This window comes from Eublepharis macularius, chromosome 3 (genome assembly GCF_028583425.1).
Source record: "Eublepharis macularius isolate TG4126 chromosome 3, MPM_Emac_v1.0, whole genome shotgun sequence".
NCBI classification, from domain to species: Eukaryota; Metazoa; Chordata; class Lepidosauria; order Squamata; family Eublepharidae; genus Eublepharis; species Eublepharis macularius.
The window spans coordinates 89,346,825-89,370,998 of NC_072792.1; the positions used below are offsets into that span (position 1 = coordinate 89,346,825).

Consider the following 24,174-nt stretch of genomic DNA (forward strand, 5'->3'; position numbering starts at 1 on the left):
TTTCCTGGAAACCTGAGGCTTCCATCCCAGTTTATAGAGGCACCTTCCCTTATCGCATGGTGCACCTGGCCTCATTGTGCAGACTTTTTTATTGTACTTTGGGGCCAAGTTCAGAATATGATTAAACTGCAATGAAGACTACTAAATGTATTATGCATGCTAAGTGGCAGCTACCACAAGGGGGCACAGTGAGTGTAAATAATTCAGCTCATAAGGGAAAATAGTTTGGTGAGCAAGGTGCTTTGTTAGTCCTGTACAAGTAAACTTCTGTTGCCACTCAGATGTCTAAAAATAGGAGAGAACAAAGGAAAAGCAAGCCTCGGTTTGGAGAGCAGCAATGGGCAAGAAAAAGTGTGGATTTAAGTGGGTGTTTGGATGAAAAGAGAAATTTGGCCTGAATAGTAAACTCTGGGAAGACCTGTGTCTGGGCCCCATCACTTCAGACAGCACTCACATGACTGAGAGTCAAGCTACAAGTGACGCCTGACACAGGTTGGACACTTGTCAGCTTCCCTCAAGTTTTGATGGGAAATGTAGGCAACCTGGTCTTGCAGCTGTAATGGAGAGCCAAGCTGTAAAACAAGGACGCCTACATTTCCCATCGAAACTTGAGGGAAGCTGACAAGTGTCCAACCTGTGTCAGCCGTCACTTGTAGTTTGGCTCTGAATGTTCCTCCATAAAAAGAACTGGCATAGCCTAGAATCCCTCCCTTTCATACTGAAACAGAATTGTTCAGGAGGGCTTTCTTGTAGAAGGATCAAAGCTGGGATGCAATGGTTCAGGTCAGGATTTTTGTTTAAGATGAAGTCTTTGCTATACTGATCTGTTGCATTAGACAGATATGTTTGAATAGGTAGATTCAAATGTTATCAAATCTTACAATCTGCTTATTGATTGATGGGATTTTTTTTTTTACGTCATACTTAATCTGCCTTGGGATTCAATGAGAAGACAAACTAAAAATGAAAATGAATAGATTTTATGTATAATAAACATTTGTATATGGAGAAACATTCAAACATGAGTCTTAGGATACAGCCCAGAAAGAAGTGTGCAATCTCCCACTATATTATTACAATCTTATATTTCAACTGACATTAAATCATCATGCCATTCTTGCTCTTACTACTTTAATTACCACTTGTTGACATAACTATTGCCCTCTGGATGCACTATTTCCAGTTCAGTAACAATAGGCAAACAGCAACTAGGTAGCAAGAAAGCAAACTTCTTCACACATGTGGAGAAGGTACACAGGAAGAGAGTTGGCTACAGAACAGGTTTCAGAACATCAGTGATGTGAACTGGACCCAACACAGTCTAGCATAATTAGTAATTTCCTCACTCAATTTTAATGCTATAATTTCTAGGAAACCTTCTCCAGATAATATATTACATTGACATTTCTGAAACTAATACATATTTGTATGTCTTCCCATTGTGGGCAGAGTCTGAATTGGCCATTAATGTCACCAGTACACAAATCAATTCATGGAGGAAGCACCACAGACAGGTTAAGTTCTTGCAGCTGTTTATTAAGCTGCAATTTCTGGGATTGATTTTTCCATTACACTATCCATTTCTGTATTTGCTGTGCCTACTCATTTACCTGTAAGCAAAGAAACAGAAGGATGAGAAGAATGAGATGCCCAACATCTGCATGATGCCTGGCCAAATCTTACCACTCTAAGCTCTCAAAGCCATGAAAAGATTTTGGCAAAAAAGCTTGCTTCTGCAAGCCCCTTGCACAGCTATTGGATCTACATACATTCTTGTAAGAGCACTGCTAGAGCAAGAGCATGCTACTCAGTAAGTTATTTGTTTTCTAAGACCACCACACTTAAAAGAAGATGCAGAAGAGAAACCAATCCCTCATGAGCAAAATGATTGTACCTGCAAATGGAATACTCAGGCCACTGTCAAGGGAAGGATATATCCTCTCCGATCTTCCACTGTAGCCCATTTAGCACACAGCCTGTCCACTCTGTATCATACAGCAGCAGCCATCAAAGTCTCAAGTTGTCTACTGCTTGCTATATTTTTTTAAAGATGGGCACTGAGGAAAATATATACATGCATCTGAGGATTACTGTAACATGCAGACACAGGTGGTACCAAGTAGAAGGAAAGTTCCAGTACACTTTTGAATGCTCAAAATGTTCACTGGATTTTTATAAGCAGGGAACATAGCACTCCATTCTTGGCTGGCTCCATCTGTTTCTGGGCACAATTCATGGTGTTGGTGCTGCTGACATTTAAAGCCCTATATGGCCTGGAACTAACACACCTGTAGGATCGCCTACTCCCTTATGAAACTACTCGACCATCTTTGAATGCCCTGCTTTGTGCCCCCAACTTTTGAAATTAGGCAGCTGGCAATGTGGGAGAAGCTCTCAGTAGTGGCATCAAAACTCTCCAACTGTTTCCTCAGGGAGATTTGCCTGTCCCCTTCTGTTGCTGTCTTCTCCCAGTGGCATTTCCTCAGTGATTCTTCCTTCCTCCTCAATGTTTTTAACTTTTTATTTTTGTATATATTTTAAATTCTGGTTTTACATTGTCTTAATGATGCATTTATGTGTTAATTTTAAAGGCTTTTAAGACGATGTTTTAATATGCATGTTTTAAATTTATTAGCCACGTCAGTGGCCCTGTGATGGCATAAAGATAGGTTAAAAATCTTGTTAATAAATAATAACATTTACACTAGTTATCTCCTATAGGTCAATGCTTACTTGAAACCCCCATGATACACATTTTACACATGTAAGTGTCAATGTAGGCACAGTAACTGTGCTGACAGCGGTACCAAAGGCTTCATGAGAGCAAGATATTGAACAGATACTGCAACATCTTGTCCTCATCCTTATTCCTGGTTTCAGAGTTCTGCAGGTTTACTTTCTCCTCTTCTTGGTTATACTTTGCACAACTGTATAAATTCAACTCCAGTTGTTTCTATGATAAAGGAATAAAAAGCAACTCAGAGATCATTATAGATAAATACTCAATTCCTAGAGATTCAGACAGAGGATGGAAAGCAATGGCCTCAAGTATGAGTAAATCAATCCATGCTTATGAATTCAAAGAAAAGCCTAGTTAACAAACGCTAAACAACTTTATGAGCACACAGATGCCATAAACTCCTGCTTGAAAGTGGGCTCTCAAAGGGAGCATGTCTCTAAGACACCTCAGCATGTGTACAGAAGAGTCTTGACAGAGTAAAGAACAAGCAAGAATACACCACTGGGCTTTAGGCTAAGTGGCAGCAGAGGTTTATTTATTTACTTAGAATATGTATGTTCATGGTCCCCAAAGTGATGAACAGATATTAAAACATTAAAATAACATTTAAAATGCATATATAAATACGATTTTAAAACATAAACCAGCACACACAACCAGGCAAGAGGGCCAATAAGAGTTTACTGGGGATATGCCAAATGAAAGGAAAAAAACTTCACTTGTGAGAAGAAGACAATGACAGAGGGAGACAGGCAAACCTCTCTGGAAAGGGATTTCCAAAGTTTCAACACCATAATTCAGTTTAGCAGGTACAGGAGGAGCAAAAAGTATACAAGAAGGCAGCTGGATATGGAAAGCCATTTAGAAAGCTTAGAAGTCTGGGGAATGGGCTGAGAGCAAAAGCAGGATTCAAGTATAGGATTTGGGATTGACTAGAACCGCATTTTGGTGCTGTTAAAAAAAGTAGTGCACATGTGAACTCCTGCCATCAGTTCATTACGATCACAGTAAAATAGTTCAGGCAACAGATTCCCATGCTCCAGTGCAGAAGTATGTCTTTCTTGTGCTGTGCTTCAATCAAAATTGTTAGAAGTCAGATAGGTCCTAATTAAGAGGCAATAAACAGTGAGCTGATGAGCATTAGTTCCTTCATAGCATGTCATTTAAATAAATAGAAAAGTGGCAATGAGTTCCATTAAGAGATGCTTAGGGATCTGGTTACCAAGATAAAAGATGGATCTGCTCTATAAACAGAAACTTGCGGCAAAAATGAGTCCACTCTCTGTTTAGTATGCTGAAAAGACTGGTTTGTTGAACTACAACTGCAGGAGAATTTGCAAGCCGGGCTGATGTTCTAACTGGTAGCACATTGACTATGTAGACAAATATTTTGCTATCATTGGCTAGAATATCATGTCACACAGCTTATGATTGATTACAGCTTAAATGCACTTGTTGATCACAGACTAGGTATAAATCTTGCTTAAAACAATAGCAGCATAGAACACTACCTCTTATCTAATCAAGGCTGGGCAGTTACTGAAAAGCACATGCAGTTAGGCCTTGAACAGACTGAAGACAAGACGTATCAGTAATTCCTTTTGTCACATACAGTGTCTTCCCACAATGAAATTCTTCTCCCATAAACATAAGTATGAAAGAAAGTCACTTCAAGTACCTTGTAACTTAATGGAACATTCACTGTACTGGGAAGTATTTTTAAAAATACACAGAATTCCTATGTAGACATTATGGGATTACTCCAAGTGGAAAATTCAGGGTTTTTTTTTTTAAAGCTGCTCCGTTTTTGCAGCTAGAATTCTTCACAAGTAGAAATATACTTCTTGTACAGCAAGTACTTACTGGAACAGGATACAATCAATTTCTGAGGTGATGATATATGCAGTGAAGCCCCTATCTTACTTTTATGTCATATGGTATCTCAGACAAGACAAGATCACAACATGCCATACCTATATCTCAGATCAAACTGTAGTTTTTAAGAAGATGCTATCAACTCTTTTTAGGGTTGCCAGGTTCCCTCAACCTCCCAGAGGGAAGTTGGAGCCCTGTCACTTACCTGGTGCGATCCCCTTTGCCTGTGCAATGATGTCACTTCTGGGAAGTGATGTCATTGCACAGCAGGCCACATGCTGCCCTGGTAGCACTCCTGCGCTCTATAAGAGGTCGATTTGGGCTTGAATCAGGCTGCTGTGGAGCACAGAAGCACTCCTGCACTCTGCAGCAGCCTGATACGGGACAAAATGGGCCGGAATCAGGCTGCTGCAGAGCATAGGAGTGTGCTGTGCCAGCCAGGAGTGTTCCTGGGGAGGTGCGGCCCCCTTGCCAGCCAGGTAAATGGGGGCAGGGGGTGAGGGTTGGGGGACTGGCAACCTCAATTCTTTCTCTCCAATATATCTGACCAGCATGAAGTAGTTCTTATTATCTACAAATGAAATACAATAAAGAATTAACTATTAACTTAATGAGACGAAGATGATATACATGAAGGTAACTTACAAATCCTTAAATCTAGAGGTGACATGTCTGACCATGATGGATATAAACTATAGTAAATAAGATTCTGATAATACAAAGTATGATTTCAGAAAATCTCAAAGTCTTACCCAGTAGCCCAATTTTCTTTACAGCTCCAAAATAGATAAATATACATATATGCATTATGCTCAGGGAGAAAAGGAGGCATGATATAGCCCAATCTCTTCAGATCTTGGAAGCTAAACAGGGTCAGTACTTGGATGCGTGACCACCAAGGAAGAGTCTGCAGAGGAAGGCAATGCCAAAACACCTCTGCTTCTCACTTGCCTTGAAAGCCCCTTGCTGGGATCATCATAAGTCAATTGCAACTCGATGACATATACATATACATATATGCTCAAATAATATTTTGCTAAATCACCCAGGACACTGTATCTGATGCTGTAGCACAGTGGTTAAGTGGTCTGGCTGCAAATCAGCACTCTACAGTGGTTAAGTAGTTTGGCTGCAAATCAGCACTGTACTGGTTCGAATCCCACTACTGCCATGAGCTCAGTCGGTGGCCTTGGGTAAGCCTCTCCTCTCAGCCCCAGCTCTCCAGCTGTATTAGGGAGATAATAATAACAGTGACTTTATTCACAGTTCTGGGTGAGGCACTCATCTGTCTAGAAGAGCGGTATATAAGCACAGTTATTATTATTATTATTTTACATCAGACTTTATAGAACTGCTTGAATAACCCAGGACTTCTTACAGAATTGCCAGAGAATTCTCAAACTACCTTTATTTATTTACAAGCTTTAAACTATTTCCTTATTTCTCCTGTTTTCTCACTTCCCACACTTTGCTACGAGTGTCTACCCTACTACATATCCATGAAATAAAACAAAAAAATATAAATAAAGATGTTTTCCAAAGCTTTCTATCCAAGGACAGAAATTGTTATTGCAGGTTCTGTTCTGCAGTGTCCTTTGAACGATTCACCTATGCCACTTGGAATTACTAGCTGAAACTAAAGTGATAATATCATTGATTTGCCACTAAAATGAATAGGGGGTAAAAGCAGATTCTGCAATGTTCGGTTCATTTTCTGGTGACAGACAGGTCCAGCAATAATCCAATCCGAACTGTTCTAGTCAGGCTGGTGAAGCTCCATGAGTTCTAGGAAAGAAAGAATGATCAATTGTTCACATGCCTTTTGCCACTTTTATTCATTATAATGAAGAGCACAACAAACCTATGCTGGTGGTAGGGTTGACAGATCTCTACATCTCCTGGTGAGAGGGGGAGGGGAGACCTGGCCCTTACCTCGTGCCTTCTGTGTGTCTTTTTTCCAGAGGTAACATCATCATGCTGGCCGCAGGAGTGCTCCCATGCTCTGCATGGGGCTGATTCTTTGATAATTGGCCCATTTGTTGCTGATTTTGGCCCTAAATGAAATGTGGGAGTACTTTCGTGGCCAGCGCAATGACAACAGTTCTGGAAGTGACACTGTCACATCTGTTGGGAGCACGTACACTGTGCATGTTTCTGGGATGTCCGCCGGTGGCAGACAACCTTCAGGCAGCCGAAAACCTCCCACTGGAAGACTGCCCGCCACCGGCAGGCACCTGAAATCCCTAGCTGGTGGTCCAACTTCACATGTGATGAATGATCAAGATCTCATTGGCCTACCCTGCTCTAGTCATGCCTGTCATTTATACACAGAAGTTCATAGAATCCAATATTCCTGCACTCTACATACCTTAAGATCAAGATGTACAGAGTATGCAAATATGGCCTAAACATATTGCTCTGTACATGCTGAAGCCTCTATGCAAACATGGACTCCTTTGCACAAATGACTGTCCGATTACCCCTATTAGCTGATACACCCACAAAACACTCATCAGGACGATGCATGTGAAAGGTGAGTTCTTGAAGTGGATCAGGAAGACATGGCTTTGGGACATGGCACGTTCCCAAAACTGGAACGTGTGGAAGCGACCTAGCTCTCAAGAGGTTGAATAAATTAACTGTTATCCACAAAACCCAACACACAGAGAGAGAGTTTTTGCTTTGTAATTCAGCAGCTTCCTCCTTTTACCACCTAACTAGAAACTACTCATTGTAGCATTTGGAAAGAGCACAGAAACTCTAGATGCTTAAGCAGCTTTTTCACACTTGGAGGTTTGATTTACACCAGTCACCCAAGCTTTCTTTACATGGTATATTTTCCCAGTGGATCTGCACTACAAAAGGCAAAAATCACATTAATTCCCTCCAAACAGTCCCATCTATTTCTCTTGGTGCCAACTTTGGCTTAGGACACTTTTCACATTTGTACTTTACAGACCAAGAGCCACCAATTCAAATATCAGCCTTGAAGCTTGGTGCTCAATTGGGGTGAACAGCAAGCAGCCATAGTGTGATTCTCATTTGGTGAGTTCATTTCCTTTGTAAGGTAAAGGACCAAATATGATTTTACCACACTGTAATTATGCATCATGTTTCTGATTTTCAGTTACTGTAGATCATTAGGTAAACTGCAAGTGAGAGGAATCTGGTCAAAGGGTTATAAAGTTATAATCTCTGAAATATACTAAATAAAAGCTAAAGTTTTATATATCTGAACAGAAAGATTTCTATTGGCTGGAAGCAATATGGCCACAGCACTATCTCCTTATGCTAATCTAATTCATCACCCCCAAGTCTGCTGGATCCTACTCAACTGGATGAAGGCGGGATGAATACTTGTCAGAGATGCTTTAGGCTGATTCTGCACTGGGCAGGGGGTTGGACTAGATGGTCTGTATGGCCCCTTCCAACTCTATGATTCTATCATTCTATGATTCTAACTCAGGTGCCCATTTGCTAGAGAGAAGGGGCTGTGGATATTTAAAGGTTCTCTCTTTCACATGTTCAGCAGCATCTCCAAAATAATTAAATTCAACTCAAATGAGTTCATTCTACTGTGGCAAACCACAATTTCTAAAAAATAACTTCCATATCAAATCTTTTTATTAAGATCAGCCAAATTATCAAAAAGTGGTAAGCACTTTTAACCTCAAACATCTGCTCATTACTTTGTGGTAATCTGGTTTGTGTGTGTGTGTGTGTGAGAGAGAGAGAGAGAGACAGACAGACAGACAGACAGACAGACAGACAGAGATAGAGACAGAGTTCCATGTCCAACCATAACATATGAAAGCTCATACAGCAACTGTTTCTATTGCACCAATAGTAAAACTTGTGACTCAAATTCATAATTGCACATCATTTGTATATCTGTACTGTTTGGGATTACAGATCTATCACCAACTATGAGAGCATTCAACGCATTAAGTTAGTACATTCAAAGTTAAAGGGAAAACAGAAAACACAATAACTGAAAACAAAAGAATACAAATACAGCAGTAACAGGTAAGGATATGCTGGTCTGAGGTGTAAAGTAAAATAATTTTTGCTGATATTCCTGCCTAAAGTTGCCAACTGATTTCAGAAAGGCTTATGACTCCACCTTTAACATAGGCAAATATTCAATACAGGAAGATATAACGGTGGGGACATGTGGATTTCTATCACACAGCTGTTAAAAAGTGCTACTGTACTCTCTAAGGAAATATACATGAGGAAAAGCTATAAAGAGACTGGGACTTTTCAGTTTAGGAAAAAAACAACTGAGTGAGGACACGATAAAGATGTCTGCTGTCTAATGCCTTTTTAGAAGAGGTTTAAAACTGGAAAAGCAAGATTGCTTTCTTTTTCTGTAGATCTTTGTAAGGTATACCAGGTAAGGTATACCAGGTATACTTACAACTATGCTTTTAGTTTAACAGCTGCTTCCCTCCTCCCTGCCATTAGGGTTGCCAGGTCCCCTAGCCCTCCCAGTAGGAAGTGTGGGCCCTGGCACCTACCTGCTTTGGTGCCTCTCACGCATGTGCACGCTTCCAGGCCCACACAACAACATTACTTCTGGGAAATGACATCATCGAGCAGGCCGCAACTGCCCTGGGAGTGCTCCTGTGCTCGGCCCGGGGGGGGGGGGAGAATTGGGCCCGAATCGACCTGGAGCGTGCCTGGCAAACCCTACCTGCCATACTTCTCAGAGAGTTGGCTCTGTATGTCAACCCATGGAAGAATCAGAAGTTCCAGCTACACACAAAGCCCAAATCCAAAATTGAGTTTAAATTCAAACATTCAGAATTTTAAAAAACCTGCTCAGAAAAAAATCTTACTGTAGGGTTGCCAGCCTCCAGATGGTGGCTGGAGATCTCCTGAAATTACAACTGATCGCAAAACCACAGAGATCCGTTCCCCTGGAGAAAATGGCTGCTTTGGAGGATAGACTCTATGGCATTATAACCTATTGAGGCCCCTCCCCAAACTCTACTCTTTCCAGGCCCCACCCCCAAAATCTCCAGGAATTTCCAACCAGGACCTGGTAACCCTACTTTACTGGTCTAGGCTGCACTCATATGTCACAATTCATCAAACTAACCATGGTTAGTGCACCAAATGATTGACGCTAAAGCTGCTTTCACATGTTGGATAACGCACTCTGAATGCACTATAGCAATCGCTTGCAACTGGGTTTTTTCTGCTTCACATAGCAAAATCCAGTTGCAAATGATGGCTAGAGTGCAGTATTCAATGCTGTGTGAAAGGAGCTTAAATGAAGTCTTCTTGGAAATCCTGACCCGTCTATTGCCATGAGAGCCAACTGCAACTGGAGTGGGCATGCTTTTTCACTGCATTAGCACGACTTCTGAATTCAGTCATAGAAAAAATATCAGCTAGCTAACACACAGGGGGTTTTTGTACTACCAGCAGTTTTATATACTTGCATTTTGTATTTATTCCATAAACTCATACCCTACCTTTCCTCTTTATAAGACCTGCTTCAAAGAGCTACAACCATTCACAATGTTCTCAAGCTTTGCCTGTCTGTATTTAACAAACAGAGCTGCAATATGACCATTTTTCTCCCTCATCTGATTTTTTTCTTCTTGGTGAAACCAGCTTTCCCAGTACAGGCAAGCTTTTTTTGCAGAGCACACTACATTTTATTCTGTGTGCCTCTGTTCTATGTACACAGTGGCAAGATCTAAGATGAGACACTCCCCCCTTCACAGCTATTTCATTTACTAATCAAAACATGTAGGATTAAAAAAATAAGTTGATTAATGGAAATCAATGGACACTGCAAGAACCAAACAAATAAAGACACATACACCAGTGCTTGTGAGATGAAAGTCAAAGACAAAGCAGTTGTGCAGGGGTCCTTGGCGGCAGCACAATTAGCAGTTACCCAAAACACTGAACATGGAAGACCTCAGGGTAGTTGTCAAGTGTTCAGAAAGGTACTTGGCCTATTTCATGCAAGAGCTGAGTTTTTCATTTTAGCAGTCAGGAGGTGGGTGGTATGAGGCAAAGAAGGGAGTCAGGATGTAAAGGTACAATGCAGCTTGATCAGAGAAGAAATTAGCATTTCTAGTTAGATAACAATCCTATGTATCTATTCAGCCCGGGTGGGGGGCGGGATTCCATTGTTCCAAACTTGTTAATGAACTCAAGCTCAGCAATTTCAGGTTGTAATCTACCCTTGAAGCTCTTTGTTTGAAGACAGCAATGGAATGTCCTGGAAAATTAAAATGTTCTGTCACTGGTTTTTGAGTGTTGTGGTTTTTGATATCAGATTTATGTCTTTTGTGTACAGGGTGACCTGTCCGTCCAGTTTAGAGAGAGGAATGGCACTGCTGACACTTGATAGCACATATAGCATTGGAAGATGAACAAGTGAATTAACCTGAAATGATATAGCTGTTCCAAGTCAGCCATGAAAAACTTGGCACATTGTGGTGCCATGCAAGTGCCCGTGGCTGTGCTGCTGATCTGGAGAAATAAATCTTCACCAAATCTGAAGTAGTTGTAGGTGAGGATAAACTAGCAAAGAGCTTGTTGGCAAGGGCAGCAGTGGTGTTATCAGAGGTGGTGTTCTTAATGACTTATAGTCTGTTCATCTTTGTGGGGGATGTTAGTGTATTGAGACTCAACATCCATGGTAGCCAGAATAGTTGTATCTGGAAGACGGTCAACACACCGTATTTTCCCCAGAAAGTCTGTGGTGTCTTGCACATAAATGGGGGCATTGATGGCACAGGGTCTGAGAACGGGGTCCATGAATCCAGATACCCATACAGTGATGGTGCCTCTGCCTGAGACAACAGGACATCCTGGGTTGCCAGGCTTGTGTATTTTGGGCAGAAGAAAGTACCTTGTCAAGGGCCCTGTGGTGTGTCCATAGAGATTTGTTCCTGTATATGTGTGGGTAATGCCTTTAAAATACTGTTTAGTTCTCATGAACGGGGTCTGAGGTTAGTTATTTGTAGAAAAGTAGTATTGGAGAGTTGTCTTTCAGCCTCCTGAATGTAGTCAAGTTTGTCCATGACAACTGCTTCACCCACCTCCTGACTGTTATAAAGGCTCAGGGATCTCCTCCCTGTATCTGAAGAAGTGAGGAGCTCTGATTCTTAAAAGCTTATACCCTGAAAATCTTGTTGGCCTCTAAGGTGCCACCCTGCCAATGCCTGCTGTTCTGCTGCAGTCCAACAGAGCTACCTACCTGAAAGAGATCGACAAGGACTGGTATAATCTGCCTTCCAATATTCAAAACCTGATCACATTTCCTTGATCATACAGCTCAGTATTCGTTACAACTCTAATTAATCAAAGTTCAAATGGGCTCCTTCCTCCCTGTTTACCTACCTGCATTTTACCTGAAAATGAACATGCACGATTAAATCGTAATTGCATGTTTTTTACTCTGCTCCAAGGTACATCTTATACCACACTAGATCAAAGAACTCTCTCTTTTAAGGGAGTATTTGACTGGCCAGGGATTCATTCTAAGGAGCATAATTTTTATAGTTTGTTGTTTGCATTGTTTTTTAATTCTGTAATCCTAGTCCTATGGCATTGTTCATTGGATGTTTTATGCTGTTTGATTGCATTGTTTTGTATTCTGTAATCTACCTTGAGCCTCAGCAAGAAAGGCAGGCTATAAAAAAAGTTCACAGCAGCTGAGAGGTCTGCCATTTGAGGCAGTGGCTTGCTCACTTTATGTACTTTGGTAAGCTGTATGACATTTTATTTACTCACTCATTTATACCACACTTTTCTATACAACGAGGACCTGAAATGGCTTACAACATTTCCCCCTTCTTCATTTTAGGCCGAATCCACACTACCATCGTTCTCGCGGCAGTTTTTCGCTTCCGCAGCGCCATTCCTTCATCTGTTCACATGCATCGTCTCCGAAGCCATCATTAATTCGGCGTGGTGTTGCTACAGCCCATTGCACTTTCGCCGCAGGTTATCTTTTGACAAATAACTGCCCTCCGTTGAATTCCGAGCCTCTCTTGACCCGCCTCCCAATTAAGGAGTAATTCTCCGCCTTAGTCCCCACCCCTTTTTTTAAAAAATAAAAGAGTACCGTGTCGATATGGTGACATCTCATCATATTAATCTCATTTTAAAAAAGCAGGCAGACCTCAAATATCAGAGGAACAATTTCATACGTTAATTCAATTTATATATTTTTGGGGGGGCATCCACATGATACTGAAATCATGGCTCATGTTACGCCCCAACACGGACTGTGCCGACGAGTCAGGCACAGATGTCAATTTTCCAAAGACAAAATGAAGCTCTGCTGTGGGATGCTGCTGTAGGTGATAGTGACCGCTCACCCATTCCCGGATGATTTCAACCAACATGCAGGCTGTGATGTTCCGAGCGTTCATCGTAAGTGTCTCGGGTGATTTTTTAAAATATATTATATTAATGGTGTCGTTGTACCATTGAACCAGGATGCTTACTCGTCGATATAGCGTCAATTTGTCCTTTAAAAAAAAAAAAAACCACGGGGCCGTTCGGGTTTTTCCCGCCCCTTTGCCCGTCTTTTTGAAAGGGGATGTGATCAACGGATTGCGCAGGAGAAGCACTATTCAAAGGGTGATGTGGACAAACAAGCAAAGAACGTGCAATAACAGATGGAGCAATCATTGCACAAGAAAAGCGGGAGCTAAGGTAGTGTGGAATCGGCCTTATTTAATATGTAAAGAAAGGAACTAGTCACACATTCCTGTATTTTCTTCCATCCCTGATACCTTCCCTTCAAAATAAATTTTACTTTTGTTTGTATTTACCCCAGGTTATCTAGATGCACTGATGCTCACAAAAGCTTCATGTTGTTTGGGAACAATTTCTTCAATAGTCTCCAATTTAAGCACAAATTGCATAGTTAGAAAACTACTTCTGGTAAATCCAGAAAGATATGACCCAAAAAGGTGACATAATGGCAAGAATTACTGTGAAATGTGAGTTTTCCCCACAACACTAGGTAATATCTAATTTGACTTTTTCTAATTCTTTATTTTGTGCTCCAATAAAAATTAATCTTGAGCACTGTTAATGGAAGGACTACCACCTTCTTCCACTGATCTCAGCATTCTAAGGGTTATTTGTGTTCTGTCTGGCATTAGACACACATTTGATCAACTGCTGTTTTAAAAAAAATTCAATTGGATACTTTCATTTTCTTTCCTTGTATCCAGCATGCCAGAGAAGCCAGTGTTGTACAGTGGTTAAGAGTGTCAGACTAAGAAGCAAGAGGCCCAGGTTCAAATACACTGCTGTGGAAGCTTTCTGGGTGACCACAGGCCAGTCACACATAGCCTAACCTGCCTCACAGAGTTGTTGTGAAGATAAAGTGGAGACGAAGGCAATGTAAACCATTTAGGCTCCCCAGTGGACAGAAAGGTGGGGTATAAATGAAGTAAATAAATAAATAAATCTAATACCAGCTAACTGAACTATATCTCTGTGATATTTTAATGGTTTGTCACTTTCGTAACCAGCCAAATTAACTACCCTGGACAAATTTTACAATATGCAAAATATGTGCACTTCAATGGAATGTGGCTGGGATCCCAGAGCCCTGCGTATTCATCTTAAATAATCCCATATGTGCACAGATGGATTTCAAGCATTCCTTTTTAAAGAAAAGGAAAAGCCCATGGCTCAGAGGTAGGGTTGCCAGGGGAGGGGGCAGATGCAGGCACTTGCCTTAGTTGTCATCATATGCCTCTAGTACACCATGATAATGTCACTTCCACTGTCACCCGGAACAGACGTATGATTGGGCCAATTCCTAAAGATACTGCTGCTTCCAGGTTGCCCCAGAAGTGCCATCATCACCCAGAGATACAGGTTGGTTTGTGCCCATTTCCCTGGCCTTCCTGCCACATTCCTGCCCCAAATAGACAATCTCCAAGAGGCTTTTCTCCCACCAATCACCAGCAAATGGCAGGCAAAGGCTGCAATTGCCAGGAGCAAACCTACCCAGTGGCATACCATCTGCCTGGCATGCAGACCAGGTAGCAAGTGATGTAAAAGACATCTTCTCTAGAGAGCCACTGCTAGTCCAAGTGGACAATATAGATCTTGACAGACTCATGGCCTGGCTCTGTATAAAATAGTTTTATGCGTGGTCACCTTGAATACCACTCTCCCAGCTTAGTGGGACATAAAATCTTTCTAAAGTAAGCTTTTGATACAGTTTAATATATTGTATCTCTTTGATACAGTTTAATATATTGTATTGTTTAATTTCTTTCATATTTTTACCCATATTGTGTCCTGATGTTCTTAGAAGAAAGGCAGGTATATAAATATTCAGAAATGGCCTTTCCAGTCACAGATGCACAGAACATGCACCTTTTTGATTCCACTTATATTTTAATTCTGATTATGTACTGTAGTATGCATTTCATTAAATTCTGACTTTAAATTTTGCTTAAATATGGTTACTTACCTCAAGCTCCTGTGAAGGACCAAGCTAAAAAAAATCAGCCTAACTAAGTAAGAACTTTTCATGACAGTTCATGATAGTTTATTTTAAACTGTTGGGAACATAAAATACTTTCCACTTGTAGTACAGTTCTAAAGGCCATCACTGTCAAGAACAATTTTTTTTTTCATGAAAGAGATTTCTTGTTTAACAGTATTCACAAGCTGGCAGACCCCAAAGATATTAATCAAGTCAGGCCCTGATTTCTCCAAGTCCATTAAAGATGTTCAAAAATTACAGTCATTGGCACAAAGAATGTACATTCCAAGAGGTTATAAACTCAATTACTCTCTCGTGAACTAAAAAAGCTTCTCCAGTTAGAGGAGAGGCAACCCAAGCAGAATTTGAACAGAGCATTTATAAGAGAGAAAAATCATGTCAAGTAATTGCTTACAAACATATGGAAGTCAAACATGCAGAGGAAGCAAGGTATGGGAAAATTCTTGCAGGTATATAGGTCAACCAGCAAAACACAGCATATGTGCACAATCCAATTAAAGCTTGTGCCTCTTTTATGAGTCCTTAAAATATTTCATACATGCAAGCTGCAAACACAGGAAGGAAGCGTCAACAGCAGCTTATCTAAAAATCACCCATTCTTTCTAATTACTTAAGTACAATGAAAAGCGCAACAGTATATGTTTACAAATATATTGAAGGTTGAAAAACAATTCACAAAACAGGGTTTTGCATTCCACTGGAAAAGTGTTTTTAAAATTCTTCTTCATAAACTGATCTGATGTCCTAAAACAGCATTTCATTTTTCTTTCCCAAAAGCAAATGGAAACCTTGGAGTGCAGAAAAAAGTTAATGTGCTTATAAAACATTAAAACCAGCAATGCTACCCCAAGAAAACGCAAAAAGTCAAAATCGATTGGATGTCAAAGACCACTCCTTAGTTTCAACTTCTTACTCAAGCCAAACAACAGCAGCCTTCTCATTAACATTTACTTTTGAGTGAAATTAAAGTTTACTTTTTGTTTTATTGGCACAGTTTCGATTCATCTGAATTTTTCAGGACGTGGTCATTAATTAAAAGTAATTATTTGCAACATTTTGCATGTGTTTATGTGCACTTTTCTGGGGAGGGGCCATAGTTTTCATCAGATTCTCAAACATGACCCTAAAAAGATTAAGAATCACTGATCTAGTCACTTTTCAGGAAGGCCTAGGAAAACTTTAGCTTATATACTGGAATTGCTTTCCAGAATATACAGGGCACCATCAGCTCCTAGATTTTATTTTTTATTTCGTTTTTATCCTGCTTTTCTCCCTAGTGGGGACTCAAAAAGCCTTAAACCATTCTCCTATCCTCCCTTTATCCTCATAACCCTGTGAGGTAGGTTAGGCTGAGTGTGACTGATAGGCCCAAGGTCACTCAGCAAGCTTCCAGATCCTATACCACAGTGGCTCTCTTAATCTGATACGTGTTGTACAACTGCAGTTTCTCAGGACATTAAGAGAGCCAGCTCCCAGTATCAAATCCCACTCTGCCGTGGAAGCTTGCTGAATGACTTCGGGCCAGTCACACACACTTGACTTAACCTGAGAGGATAAAATAGAGGGGAGAACCATGTATGATACTTTGGGTCCCCATTGAGGAGGGGTATAAATGAAGTTTTTTGTAAGTACTTTTTGAGTGCCCCTTTGATGCTTTAGGCTGATCCTGCACTGGGCAGGGGGTTGGACTAGATGGTCTGTATGGCCCCTTCCAATTCTATGATTCTATGATTCTATGAAAATTCTGCAGACCAAAGGCTCTACTAGACCCTTCACTTGGTCTTATCCTAGTCTACTCTTTCCCAGGCTGCTGTGCAGTAGCCACTGGATACTAGAATGTGGTTTTCATCATTAGCAGAGAAGACTGGAAACTGTTCCTGCCACCTCTTTCCAACCCAACTCAAAATTCAAACCTTCCTAACAGCACTTGATCAGTGCAGGAGTGTACTATAATACCCTTTTCTCTGGAGGTCAAGGAACCAATCCACCTATCATTCCATGGCTAAATACTTACCCCCCTCCCCCAAACACATGCCTCACAGAGGAATCCATATCCTTACACAGTAGTAATTAGGGTTTTTTTAAGAGAGTGATTTTTCTATCTGGATTCAAACAGGGTTGCTTTGATCTCAAAGAAGCATAAGATCATGGGTGAAGTAACGGCAAAACCAGGCTAATCTCTCAATATGCAAAGCTCTGATGCACAATCTCTGACCTCATCTTATCTGTTCATCCTAACTGAAAAAAAGACAATCCAGAGGAGCAGTAAGTCTCTAGTATGATATAAAAGGGGAACAAATGTTCTCAAGAAAGTCTGAAGAAATGGAGTTATCGTGGTAGAAGACTACTCATTAGAAAGTATTTTGCCTTTTCTCTTCAGAGCAAACAAATTGGTCCAACCAGCAAGATACTTCATCTCATAAGAAATGCCTAACTTTTACTTTTCAATCCATACTATGTACAATTTAAGCTAACATGTCTACGAGTGCATGACAATACTACTGTATATTTTTATGAGAACACCATTTGCAAATAAATTACAGGGCTTTACGAGAAGAACAAGTCTGCCACAGTCTAAGAGTTTTATCATTCTGACAATTTTTCTCTCATCGTAGACCTGGCAGTCTCATCATCAGCAACCTTTTATTGACATTCAGTAAAAACAATTTACATCAAGTAGGGCAGAAACCAAAATACAGCAAAATCAGTCAACAGAAGAAATAACCATATACTCCCTAATCCACATAGCAACTGAGAAATACAATGCAACCGTATATGAAGTGTGGGGACATTGATCTGATAGTAGGAAAGAAACTAATCCTCTGTCAGATTAACCCTAACGACTGATCAACAGAGGGCTAATTAAAGAGTCCTGCACGTGAACATAAAAGTCGCAATAAAATAAAACATGAATTACAGATTCGGGTTGCATCCTTCCACAAGGACATCGTCTATTGGGGTAGGGTGTGTTTGTAAATCTCCAAAACAGAAATTCAGAGAGTAAAACGTTAAAACGTGCAAGAATAAAAGCTCTGTGTAAGTGAGAGAAAGGCAGCAATGAGAAATAAGCGGCTGGACTTTTGTACTTAGGGATGATTCCAAACTCCAGTGGGGAGCAGGTCTTCTGTGCCTGAGAGCTGAGGGCTTGCCTATCGATATCTAGCAGTCTTTGTTTTAAGAATCTGAAAGCTTCGTTTTCTGTTAACATTAGAAGGGAATCAAAGGAGATCCCTATAGACTGTAGTTTCCTCTGAATCAGGGAGGCCCATTTGGATGTAAAGGCATCTGTGAGCATCAGATCAATATAACTCGGAGGCTGATAATTCTTGCTATTATGTGGCAGTGTAATTATTTTTCTTAAACTAAAGCACTATCAAAAGTCTTTAGCTAAAAAAGAGCTTTAAATCTCTTCAAGTAACCCACTCCGATTCTAGATCATCAGTTATGCAATAAGTGACTTGGTTTTCACAGTGCCCCATGATTTTCAATGCCAGGTTCAACAAAAATGAATATACGCTATTTCCAAATATAACTGAAGAGTCATCTCCATGCTTTGAGATTGTACAGTGTTAGCATATAATTTCTTAAATATGATTACAAACCTGAACATTGGCTGTTTTGAAAATTGCTTTTATTTTATTTAAATTGAAACATGTGGCAGTCTTGTTACAACTAAGCATTTACAACTTTCTTCTTTAAAAGAAGATCAAATGAACACAATCCATTTTCTGCTTACACATTTATTTATTTATTATTTATTCAATTTATATACCGCCCATCCCCAGGGCGGTATTTTTTAGTGTAATCTATTTTTAGTGTAATCTATTTATCTTTCACATTTTTATCCCATCCTTCGTCCAAGGAGTTTAGCGTAGTTTATATAGCTTCTATCGCTTCCATTTTATCTATGAGGCAGGCTGAGAGGGTGTGACTGGCCCAAAGTCACCCAGTGAAGTTCGGCATAGTGGGCATTTGTACTAGGAACTCTCTGGTCCTAGGATAATACTTTCTACCAGTATGTCCTTTCACCAAGGCTTCCCATTAGAAATGGCAGCTGACACTCAGAGTTTCATGAAGCACAAGTAGAAATTGCACTCATAGTAGCATCCATTCTTTCCACTCCCCTGCCATTGTATCATCAGCTGAGCAAGCAATTTCTATATACCCATGACATCCATCAGAACAATTGCTTATCATACCTGATCAGTAATCGTGAACAAGCAGGAGGAGCCAAACAAAAAGACCAAACAACCTAAATTTTCTGGAAGCGTTCTCCACCTTCTAAGAGACACATTACAATTTTACCTATGCATCTAGTAAACATGTGTCATGCTCAAAGAATGAGCAAGGAGAAAAGGAAGTAGAATCTACAGGCAGTAATATCATTCAAGAAAACCTGATATTTTCTCCAAGATTTACACTTAAGGAGCCATTCCCCCCCCAATGTAAATACAGAAGATGTTTTAAAAACACCTCTGAGTTCTACAAGTAATGGGTAGGAGTGTGAATAGGAAAGAAGATCCATCCGAGATACATTACTATGTTAAACCACATCCAATATAAGCAAAGTTTTAAAAAGATACACAATCCCAACTTCATAAAGAGGAAAGTAACTCCAAAAGTTATTGCGTCAAGCCCTACTTACCAGTACACATAGTATGCTATAGCCAGTGCGATCAACGTAGCACAAACACCAGCTAACATGCATATTCCTGATTGGTTTGTCAACATCTTTCCAATTTGTTTTTGTTTTTGCAAAAAAGAAAGAAGTGGCGGGAAAAATGGATCGGGAAAAACAGGAAGGTGTCAGTCTCCGTTTGAGAAAACAAATCAGTCTTGACAAGAAGGAAGGATTACAATGACCAAAGCATACTGAGGTAAATCTGGAAACATTGCTGCTGCTGCTGCTGCTAAAAGCTGCCTCCTCAGCAACATGAAAAACAGAAGCGTCTTCTCCTGTTGCTACAGCAGCAAATTTGCTGACCCATCCAAGTTTTTAAAGTCCTGGCATCATAAGAACTCAATATAAACCTAGATGCTCATGAATTAAGCACAAACAGTAAAAGCCTGGCAATAAATATACTGTCAGAGCCAACATATCTAGTCTTTGCCTTAATCCAATAATCGTCTTATGGCAAATTGCCGTGCTACAGTTGACCAGAATATCTTGAATTGTATTGTGGGAAGGCGGGGGTGGTGGCAGAATAAAGTACAAGCATGTTCCAGGACATTTTTAAAAGGACAGAACTGTTATTGAATTTTTTTTCAACAAAGCAGTGGCCAGGCAGCTTTTATCAACTTTAATGCAAGCAAGTACATACCTCAAACATGCACTAAAAGGGAAAGGGCCAGAAAAGCAAGCTCCCCTCTTCTGTATCTTCTAAACAAAATTAATAAAAGCATTAGCTGTCTAAAAATTCTACTTAAACCAGGTAGACAGGAGCACAAATGCTGGAGAAAATCTAAACTCCAATAAAAATGCAAAGCAAAACCAGCTAATAACTATAACCACCAATAAAAAATCCAACCGCAATATATAGAGACTGCTAACCAATATAATCCATGCACAAACAAAAAACGTTTACACACAAAACCTTTGCCAAAGGACTGAGTAAACAAAATTTTCAGCAGGAGTCTAAAGCTAGATAAAATGGTTACCAGGTAGGGTTGCCAGCTCTGGGTTGGGAAATTCCTGGAAATCTGAGGGATGTCGTCTTGTGGAGAGGGGGACCTCAGCTGGGTATAATGCCAAAGACTCCACCGTCCAAAGCAGTCATTTAAAACCTGCATGTTTAGCTTGGCCCTAAAACACACCAGCCATCAGTATTGTGGCTACATTTTGTATCATTTTGCTGTTGGTGACATCCAAACATAGTATTTGGAGCACCAAATGAAAAAGTAAACTATCGTGTTTCCAGTTTGCAAAGACCTTCCAGACTAGTCACCTGAAAGAAGAGTAAATGACAGGCAAATAAGGCAAGCAGCTGTTTACAAGCTCGCTAGATTGGCTGAAAATTGACCCAGGCAGTGCCCTACTTGCTCAGCCTTCCTTTCTCCAACAATATTTAAAGCATTCTTTCTCCTCTTTATCCAAATTCCCTCAACAGATTTGAATTGGGCTGATCCACAATGCTTCCTCCATCAACATCTTTACATTCCTTTAAAAAATTCCTCTCTCTTTCCCTCTAAAATGATTTGGCATGCCACATTCAGTCCCTCTTTAATTATACCATAATTAAAGCAAGCATCTCTGTTACTGCATATTTTAAAGATACAAACACCATTATTTCCTATTTCCTGCCTCTTCCATCATCCTTCCTGAAATCCTAATCACATTATCTTAGAAATACATCCTATTAACCAACTCTTAACTTCTAAGCAAGTGTGCTTCTTAGGACTGAAACTACAGATTCAGTGGAGAAATCATGTTAATTTTTACAGTGCTGTATATATAGTTTTTATTTTTTTTAATATCATGGGGTAGAGGTGGAGAGAGTGTTGATCACATCCTACTGGTGATTATAGTCTGACAGCTCCATCATAAGAGAGGTGCTTGATGTCACTTCATTTTACAAAACACAGAGCTTGGCTTTATGGCCTGGCATCCTATAGAGAGAGGGACATGATGCAGTGACAGCCTTTCAAACTGTGAAGACCAGCTAACCCACCCAACTAGCTGCTCTCAGGTGCCAATGCAAACTACCATAAAAAACAGCAACAGGCCAGCCTCCTAGAACAATGTTGCATAGGTCAGAGTGTGGTGTGTGTCACATGCTTTCTGGGGACGGGGAAGATAGCAGGGGGATTCATTTCTAGTATCTTGCTCTGCTATGCAAATGGATGAGTATTACAGGGCTCAATAAAGTTTAGGCACCAGGTTGCCATGGTGCCTAGAAATTTCATTTCTAGGCACCATTTCTAGGCACCCAGTATTTTCAGCAGTGATTTTATTGTAACCAATTCTTGGCAATCCTCTGTAGAAATACGAAGCTTATTTATAATTTCACTTCACAGTGTGATGTTGTATGACATAAGATGCACGTGTGTGAAGTTTTTCTTACTGCTTGTTTATCTGTTTACTTTCCACATTATATGGGGGTAGTTGAATTCATTTCCTAAACAGTTTCTTTCTATACTGGCTCCAATATTCAACTAAACGGAGCTTTTTAAAGCAATAATGAAATTATCAGAAATTGGAGATAAGTTAGGTTAGAATTAGACATTAGTTTTTTGTTGTAGTGATGAGAACCTGGGTACATCATATTTGTATAATACAACACTTTTGTCATAGCTTTAATAAAACTACGATAAACTGTGAACAGTTTAGAATTAGGTTCTGTGGTAACTAGAAAATATGATCACTAAAATATAAAACCCTAAGGTCTGAATAATTAATCTGGCTCTTAAATTAGCGCACAGGCTCCTAGAGCCGAAGAATATTTGTCAAGTCGTAGACTATTGGGACGCAGAATTTTCTCCCAGGTTAGATTTCTTGGTGACCTTTCCCCCAATTTTTTCCTGTAACATAACATATAAGTACTCTTAGTTACATTTGTTTGAATGATCATGTATCTTGTTCTTCACCATCTTTGCAACAGAGTACCCTGGTCTCATGTTCTCCTCTTTATATAATTATTATCCTTGTACTGAAACAATACAAGTGTAGGATCTCTGCTATACATGCGTATCACTTCTGCTAGGAATCACAGATGGTCATTGGGACTAGTTTTAGCCTTGGCATTCTCCTCCAGGGAGAATATATGTGTGGCTTGACTTGACAAATAATCTGTGGTAACTCATCTCCTTGAGGCTGCTGCTAATGAGCTTGAGTTTTCTGTCAAAGTCTTACAAATCATCTTTACAACTAATATCAACTGATGTTGCATCTTTAAAACAGGAGCATTTTTAAGGTTTAGTGTCAAGACTCCCTTAACTGTAATATTTAAATACACATGCAGAATTCATCTTATAGGTGCAAAGAACATCCCAAAACACAGCTCAATGGGTACATTATTTTAAAATTTTTGTTTTATTTGAAAAGAAAAAAATAAAAAATTTTCAGGAGATCAAGGAGGGAGAGGATTTTAATGACAACAGCCTGGGGGCTCCGCACAGCCAAGAAGAGGAAAGTCAAGGAGGAGGAGAAAGAGTTGATCTCCCTTCTGAGCCTCCTCTCAGATCTACAGTACAAACCCGAAGGCGTCAACGAAGAAGATGCCCTGGTCCACTTGAGCTCAAGAATCGCTTTGAAGTGCTAGAGATGGTGACAGAGGTGACAGCGGGAAAGATCATGCCAGACCAACCTGGTTTCCTTCTTTGATCGAGTGACCAGCTTACTGGATCGGGGGAACTCTGTCGATGTGATTTATCTGGATTTCAGTAAAGCTTTTGATAAGGTCCCCCATGACATTCTGATGGGCAAACTGGAAGACTGTGGAGCAGACTATAGGTCAGTTCAGTGGATAGGGAACTGGTTGGAGGACTGCACTCAAAGAGTGGTGGTCAACGGCGTTTCATCAGATTGGAGGGAGGTGTCCAGTGGGCTGCCGCAGGGCTCGGTTTTGGGCCCGGTACTTTTCAATATTTTTATCAATGATCTGGATGAAGGAGTGGAAGGGCTGCTCATTAAATTTGCTGATGATACCAAATTGGGAGCGGTAGCAAACACCCAATAAGATAGTATTAAAATTCAACAAGACCTGAATACTCTGGAGAAGTGGGCAGCTGTGAATAGGATGCAATTCAACAAAGACAAGTGCACAGTATTACATCTGGGCCACAAAAATGAGAAGCACAAATACTGGATGGGGGATACACTTCTGGGCAGTAGTATATGTGAAAGGGATCTTGGGGTAAGAGTGGACTGTAAACTGAATATGAGCAGTCAGTGTGATGTGGTGGCAAAAAAGGCTAACTCAATCCTGGGTTGTATCAAAGGGGCCATAGCGTCGAAATCGCAAGAGGTCATAGCCCCTCTCTATACTGCCTTGGTCAGGCCACACCTGGAGTATTGTGTGCAGTTCTGGAGGCCTCACTTCAAAAA

General features: G+C 40.3%; 1 protein-coding gene across 2 annotated transcripts in view; it reads right to left on the reverse strand.

Annotated features, from left to right (window-relative positions):
* The window catches only part of AGPAT3 (1-acylglycerol-3-phosphate O-acyltransferase 3), a 124,631-nt gene that overhangs the window by 25,219 nt on the left and 75,238 nt on the right, over positions 1 to 24,174 (reverse strand). The window contains exon 1 of one of the 2 annotated variants that reach the window (XM_054973983.1): positions 19,777 to 19,809. The exons of the other annotated variant lie outside the window; for it this stretch is intronic. The gene's annotated coding sequence lies outside the window, so the exon portion shown is untranslated. Of the gene's footprint in view, positions 1 to 19,776; positions 19,810 to 24,174 lie in introns of those variants that run through there. 2 annotated transcript variants of the gene reach the window in all.